Here is an 8195-nt window from a genome sequence, read left to right on the forward strand (position 1 = left end):
TTAAAAAATTCTTAGCATTTTTCCTTCCAAATTGGAGTATCTGAGTATTATGTTTTAAACATCTGTGTTAATAGCTGCAAGGCTTAACCAGCCAACAGATTCAGAAGCCATAAACTATCTTTCAGCATATCTCCATAAATCTCATGGAAAAACATCTTTTCTTCACAAGATTATTAATTATAGTTTACCTATAAACTGCAGGGGAATTGAACCACTTTGGTGTGATAACCTGCCAGTTAAGAATGGGCTTCTTTTGAAGCTCAGAATCTCTTCTCAGATTTTTTTTTTAAAGATTTTTAAGATTTTTAAAATTTATTTATTCATGAGAGACACAGGCAGGGACATAGGCAGAGGGAGAAGCAGGCTCCCTGTGGGGAGACTGATGTGGGACTCGATCCCAGGACCCCAGGATCATGCCCTGAGCCTAAGGTAGATGCTCAACCACTGAGCCACCCAGGTGCTCCTCTTGTGCTCAGATTTTGAAGCAAAAATCTCTTGGTCTAGTTGAGTAACAGTTCCAGCCCTGATCACTAGGTGGTACATTTCCATTATGTTTGTAAGAAGCTGCTGAGATTAACTGGTTCTTCCTAGGAACATGAGCATAGGCACAGAGCATGGGCAGTGCTTCCACATGGGAATAGCCCAGAATGCATGGACCTTTCTTTACTAGGACAAACACACTTTCATCCATCCTGGGTACATGAGACTCTTGGTCAAGCCAATATTTCTTTAGTAGGGTTGTGTTCCTACAAGGAAGCAGCTCCTTTGCTAACTATATAAAAATTTCCCCTGAATCCCCTCCATAGTTAGCTCTATGCAGAAGAGACTCTCCAACATTTCCCTGTTGAGCCTGCCCATGAGGAGCCAGGGAAGTAATGGGAATCACTGGCTGTACATAGTGCTTATGGAGGAAGTAGGTATCAACTGCTTTGACAGTTGAACATCATTATGGCTTTCGGGCCTGAGTTCAGGAACAAAGTTCCAATGTTTGAAAGGTGAAAACTTAAAAAAAAAAAAAAAAAAGTGAAAACTTAAAGATTCAGAATCCATGAAAGGAGATGTATAAATGAAATTATCCTCAAATCCTGAGAAACCTAGAAGGAGATAGTCTATGGGACCTAAACACTATAAGCAAGTCAGAGATGCTTCCTATCCAGCATTTGGTGGAGCTGAAGGGCTCTGCGACAGAGAACTAGAAGGAGAAGGAAGAGAAGGAAATATAGTTGAAACAAGTTTGTGAATGATGAACTTTCATACATGGCCCCTGAAAAAAAAATAAACCTAATAAAACTGCACTTGCCACTGGCACCAGAGAGTGGGTGTGGTCTCTAGAAAACTCCATGGGCCTCTGCTGGCAGCAAAAAGGTCACTTTTGGATCTGACCTTCAGATTCTAGGGCTGTGTGCTGCAAACTGACTGGGGACTGTTAAGTCCCTACACAGGTAGGACCATATCAAACATTATCCTCTATTGACAGTTCTCTGGAAATTCAGAATTTATCACTGCAGCATGCCGTATGTACTTCATCTTAAGAACCTCTCCCTTGGGATCCCTGGGTGGCGCAGCGGTTTGGTGCCTGCCTTTGGCCCAGGGCGCGATCCTGGAGACCCGGGATCTAATCCCACATCGGGCTCCCGGGGCATGGAGCCTGCTTCTCCCTCTGCCTGTGTCTCTGCCTCTCGCTCTCGCTTTCTCTGGGACTATCATAAATAAATAAAAAAAAAAAAGAACCTCTCCCTTGCTTTGTTAGGGCTCTTCCAATTGCCTTAGTAATTCCTCGGGGGCAGGTGCCATGTTATTTCTGTTTCCCCCTTTGTCCCGAGCACAATATCTTACACACCATGGCTCTCATATATTTGCTGATTGGGTTAATGCCATGGGTGCCTTAGGGGTATTGAAAGACTAGAGGTGTCTCAGGGAGTGCAGCTGAGGTGGCTGCTGGGAGGTAGTGTGCAGTAATTGGCTTTGAGTAAATATTGGCCGTAGCACCATGTTAATCTAGTTTTTGCAAATTGCTGAGGAACAGCTCTGGTTTATGGTGCTTATAAAAAGATTTTTTTTTTTAAGATCTTAATATTTCAAGATCTTAAACTGTCTCCTCTTTGCTACAGGTCTTTAATACTTTCTGCCAGAATTGTATTTATTTTTGGCATACCCTCAGCTAAGGAATTTGCAAATGATTTTAGCTCATCCCGTAAGCAAAGCCTGGAAAAGGAGCTATATCTGATGCAGCTTTTCGACTACAGTGTTGGTACCTTGAATATGAAGACAAATTCCTTTTCTTCTGCTCTGAAGCTTCCTTTTCCTGTCCACGCTGCATCTGCTGGAAGGGTCACAAAATGTTAGAGGATATATTAGTTAATTTCATAATCTGGATGATTTTGGCCTAAGTCTTTATCTTGGGAGTATTTAAATTGTCTTCTACAAACACATTTTGATGCAAAATAAGGAAGCTTTAGTTGAGATACTTGGCATAATTTACTAAGTGAGAGGCTTCATGAGAGTAGGGCTCTGGTTCTGTTCTGTAGCCCTGCTTTGAGATCCCTACCTGGTGCACAGTAGGTGGGTGCACAGTGACTATTTGTTCAAAGAATGAATAATGGGGAATCTCCATGAGTATGCTAAATCCCTAAAAGTATTGCTAAGAATGTTTGGATAAAGTGGTGGAGTGCAGCAGGCTGTTGTAACAGCTCTCTTTCAAAAAATGCCTAATGACCCAGATACAGTATAGTAAAAACTGACCCTTCAGCAAAAAAACAAACAGAACCCATCAGCAAACAAGGAAAAAGACAACCAGATGTCAAAAATATATTAAAAAAAAAAAAATGGTAAGAAAAAAACACTAGGATGACTGTAAGACAATAACGGGTATTGATGAGGAGGTGGAGAAATTGGAAACTTCTTACACTGCTGATGGGAATGTAAAATGATTACAGCCACTTGGAAAACCGTCTGGAAGTTCTTAAATTTTTTAAACAGTTACCATGTGACTCAACAATTCTCCTAGATAGATATGTCCAAGAAGAATGAAAATATGTGTCCCTACAAAAACTTGTTCATAGCAGCATTATCCATAATAGTCAAAAAGTGGAAACAACCCAAGTATCTATCAACTGAAGAATAATGCATACACAAATGTGATGTATCCATGCAGTGGAATATTAGTCATAAAGAATGAAGTACTGATACATACTATAACATGGATAAACCTCAAAAACCCCGCTTAGTGAAAAAAAAAAAAGCCAGTTATATTTAAGCAGGTGAACTTTACAGTATACAAATTATATCTCAATAAAGCTATTTTTAAAAAAGAAATGGCAATTGCCTGTGTACATATAGACACATACTCAGGATATGAATTTGCCTTCCCATAGCCTTACTGCTTCTGAGATCAAAGAACTCATTTCACAGCAAAAGAAAAGTAGCAGCAAGTGTGAGTTCATCCTGAGAAAGGGAAAAACGTAGTAGCCAGGCTGTGATTTTAACCTCTAGATGTGAAAAAAAAAAAAATACAGAATAAAAGCAACAGTCCGCCACTTCTAGTTTCTTAAGGTGGAAATTTGGGTCATTATTCAAGACATTTCTCACTTCTGACAGAAGTATTTAATTTGGTAAATTTCCCCCTAAACTTTGGGTACATCTCAAAAAATTCTGTTGTGTCCAATTAAAAGTACTTTTAAGTCTTCATTTGGCTTTTTTTTGACCCAAGGGTTATTTTTTAATTTATTTTTTTAGAAACCCCATGAGTGGGCTCCTGAGGGGTAGAAGGAGAGAGAATCTCAAGCAGACTCCCTGCCTAGCGCTGAGCTTGATATGGGGGGGCTGATCTCAGGATCCTGAGATCATGAACTGAGCTGAAACCAAGAGTCGGCTGCTTAACTGACCAAGCCACCCAGGGTCCTGACCCAAGGGTTATCTTTAAATTTACTATTTAATTTCCAAACATATGGGATACAGTTTTGTAACTTCTAGTTGAATTTCACTGTGGTTAGAGAATAAAATTTATATTTTGATTCTTTTCAGTTCGTTGGTTTGCTTTATGGCTCAAAATATCATCTGTCATGCTAATTAATGTCATATATGCACCTCAAAAGAATGTGTAATCTGCTCCAGGTAATTGTTTTAATTAACGTCAATTAGGTCGGTTGATAGTTTTCAGGATTTCTGCATATGTGCCAATATTCTATCTACTTATCTATCAATTATTGACAGAGGAGTATTCTGGCCTCCAATTATAATGGTGGATTTATTTCTCTTTTCCGTTCTATCAATTGTTGTTAGGCCTACACATTTAGGATTGTGATGACTTCTTTTTTTAGTTGTAAAATGTATGTAACACAAAATTTACTATTTTAACCATCTTATGTGTACAGTTCAGTGAGATTAAAGTACATCATCATCATACATGATTAAAGCACAACCATCATTACCATCCATCTCAAGAAGGTTTTCATCTTCCCAAATTGAAACTCTGTACCCATTACTTCTTTATTTCCCTTCCCCCAGCCCATGGCTGCCATCATTCTACTTTCTGTCTCGATGAATTTGATGATTCTAGGTACATCATATAAGTGGAACTAAACAATATGGTTTTTCATGTGTCACTTGGCGTAATGTCTTTGAGGGCTTATCCATATTTTAGCATGTGTCAGAATTTCCTTTGTAAGTCTGAATAGCATATAATTATTTGTATATACTACATTCTGTTTATCTGTTCATCTGTTGATAGAAATTTGAATTGTCTCTACCTGTTATGAGCGTGGTTTGTACAAATATCTGTTTGAGTCCCTGCTTTCAGTTACTGTGGGTAACCCGAGAGTGTGCTGCTCAATGATGTGATAATTCTATGTTTAATTTTTTGAGGAACCTGTGATGTCTTCTTGATGGATTGATTGACCCTTTTATTATCATGAAATGTCTCTGGTAATATGTATTGTTCTGAAGTCTACTTTGTCTGATATTAGTATAAACACTTCCCCTTTTATTTTATTATTGTTTGCATGGTATATTTTTTTCATCCTTTTGCTTTTGTAATCTTCTATGTGTTCATATTTAAACTGATTTTCTTTTCTTTTTTTTTTTTTTTGGTCCTGTTTTTTCCCTGTAATCTGATAACCTCTTCTGTTGGGAGATTTTAGACCATTTACATTTAACATCACAAGTGATATTGGATTTAAATCTGCATCAGATTAGTTTTGTTTGTGCCATCCATTCTTGTTCCTCTTATCCTGCTTACTTTTAGATTTGTTGAACTTTTTTTTAGATTTTTATTTATTTATTCAGAGTGAGAAGCAGGCTCCTTTTGGGGAGCCTGATGCGGGACTCTATCCCAGGACCCCAGGATCATGCCCTGAGCGGAAGGCAGACTGCTCAACCATTGAGCCACCCAGGTGCCCCTAGATTTGTTAAATTTTAAAAAATTATTTTCAGCCCCACACTCTTTCTCCACTTCTTCTGAGACTAATGATACAAATGTTAGATTTTACTTTTTTATTGTCCCATAGATTCCTGAGGCATTGTTCTTTGTAAAAAATTTTAGTCTATCTTTTCAGGTTGTTCATATTGGAAATTTCAATTGATCTGTTTTTGAGTTCAGTCATTCTTTTCTTGTTCATCTCCAATCTAGTATTGAGCCTGTCCATTGAGTTTTTAGATTAAAGTATTGAAGTTTTAGTTATACATTTCTCTTTGGTTCTTTTTTATATCTTCAATTTATTTGCTGAGATTTTCCATTTTTATTTTCAGAGTGTTCATAATTGAGGCATTTTTATTATTGCTGCTTTAAAAATCCCTAAAATCCCTAAGTGTTGGCAGACTTTATCTTTTCTTACTCAAGTTGTGATTGCCCTTGTTATAGTATGACAGGTGATTTTTTATTGTTATCTTGGGCATTTGGGATACCATGTTGTGAGAGCTGTTTAATCTTTTATTTAAACTTTTCTATTAGGTGTAGTGTGCAGGTACAGGTTGGGGTACAACGTTCAGCTCCCTGCTGGACTTCACTGACTTCATCCTGACAAAAGTGGACCATTGATTTACATTGCATTGTTGAGGACGGGTGTGGGCTAATCATAGGAGTCCCTGAAGAAGCAAGCTGCTATGATATAAACACATATAGAGGACCACATGGCAGGGAACTGCAGGTGGCTGAGGGCCTTAGTCCCACAACTGCAAGGAGTTGAATTCTTCCAACAACTGTGTGCACTTGGAAGAAGATCCAGAAAGGAATGCAACCCCACTGACACTTGGATTGCAGTCTGGTGAGACCCTGAAGCAGAGAAGCCAGCTGAAACATACCAGATTCCTGATCCCCATGTGTTCCAAGTTTCCCAGTTTCTGGTGATTAGTGATATAGTAGTAGAAAACTAATGCATACATTCTGTTGCTCTTTTTCATTCCTAATGTGGTTTCCTTCTGTTATCATCTTTCTGTCTGAAGAACTTCCTTCAGCATTTTTTTTAGTGTAAGTCTTCTGATGAAAAAATTTCTTAAATTCTTTTCATATAAGGATACATTTATTTCACTTTCATCTCTGAAAGATAGTTTTGCTGAATACAAAATTCTGGATCACAGGTTTTTTTTTTCAGAATTTGGAAAATGTTATGACATTTTCTTCTGGCCTTCATGATTTCTTTTTCTTTTTTTCTATTTTCTTTCTTTCTTCATCCTCTCCTCCTCCTCCTCTTCCTTCTTATTTTCCTCTTCTTTTTAGAGAGATTGAGCATGTGATGAAGGGGAGGGGCAGAGGAAGAGGGAGAGAGAGAAGCCACCCAGGTACCCCTGGCCTTCATGATTTCTGATGAGAAATGTGCTATCATTTGACTATTTTACTGCTGCAGGTAAAACATTTTTTTCTGGGTGCTTTCAAGATTTTTTCTTTGTCTTTAGTTTTGAGAAATTTGATTATGATATACCTAGGCATGGATTTCTTTGAGTTTATCCTATTTGGGGTTTGATTGCCTTCTCAGATCTGTAAGTTTGTCTTTGCCAAATTTGGGAAGTTTTTAGTCATTATTTAAATATTCGTTCAGCACCACATTCTTACTGAGTTTCTGATGACATGAATGTCAGATTATTTTGTTATTGTCCACATGTTTCTGAGATTCTATCCATTTAAAAAATTTATTCTCTATCTGTTCATATTATATAATTTCTATTATTCTATCTTTAGTTTCATCAAGTCCTTCTAATGTCATCTCCATCTGCTGTTCAGCCCATTCAATGAGCTTTAAAATTTTACTTACCTTATTTTTCAGTTCTCAATTTTTTTATTGGGTTCTTCTTAAGTCTTCTTTTTCTTTGCTTAAGATTTGTATTTTTTTCTTTATTACCCCCAGAGTGCTAGTACTTACTTTTTGGAACATTTTGTGGTAGCTCCTTTAAAAAACCTTGTCCCATAATTTTAACATCTGTATCATCTTGGTGTTCATGTCTGTTGATTGTCTTTTCCCATTCAAGTTGAGATTTTCCTGGTCTTAGTATGATGAGTAATTGTGGGTTAACCAGGACATTTTGAGTGCTGTTAGGAGGTTCTGGTTTCTATTTAAATCTCTCTCAGCAGCCAGTCAACCTGTTTAGGTTCAGAGTGCATGTTCTGGCACATTTTTGCAGGCTGTGGTTCAAATGCTAATTTAGTTTGCTGTGCTATTCTGGTCTGCTCAGCTTGTATGCTGCTCTGAGACCAATCAGAAATGAGAGCAATATTTGGCATTAGGTTAAGTTCTTCAGTCTCTTGATTTGATTCTGGTTGGTCATGCATGGACTGCTTTGGAGTCTGCTCAGGACTTCATACACAGATATAAAGTGTCTCTGTCTCCAGTTCTTTTTTTTTCCTGTAACCCTCCCTCCACCTTACTCACTTTCTGATTTGCTGCCTCCTTGCTGCATTTTGCTTAGCACACAGCGGAATAGTGATAGTCCCTGTAACTGGTACACCAGTAGATGATGGAGGAGCAGCACCATTTGCTGACATTTGCTTAGTGCAGGGCAGAGATGGTAGACAAGGATCCCTCTACAGTCTTCGCAGTGCTAGGAATGGAGGAGGAGGGTTGCCATCTCTGTTCATGTTAGTCTAGGATCAGAACAGTTGGTGGAGCTTCACTCCAAAGTATTCCCCAAATCCCAGGGTAGATGAGGTGGATCAATCTCATTAGTGCAGGACAGACATGATCAGCAAGTCTCTGCCTATGGTCCCC

Source organism: Vulpes lagopus, chromosome 4, assembly GCF_018345385.1.
Source record: "Vulpes lagopus strain Blue_001 chromosome 4, ASM1834538v1, whole genome shotgun sequence".
Classification (NCBI taxonomy): Eukaryota; Metazoa; Chordata; class Mammalia; order Carnivora; family Canidae; genus Vulpes; species Vulpes lagopus.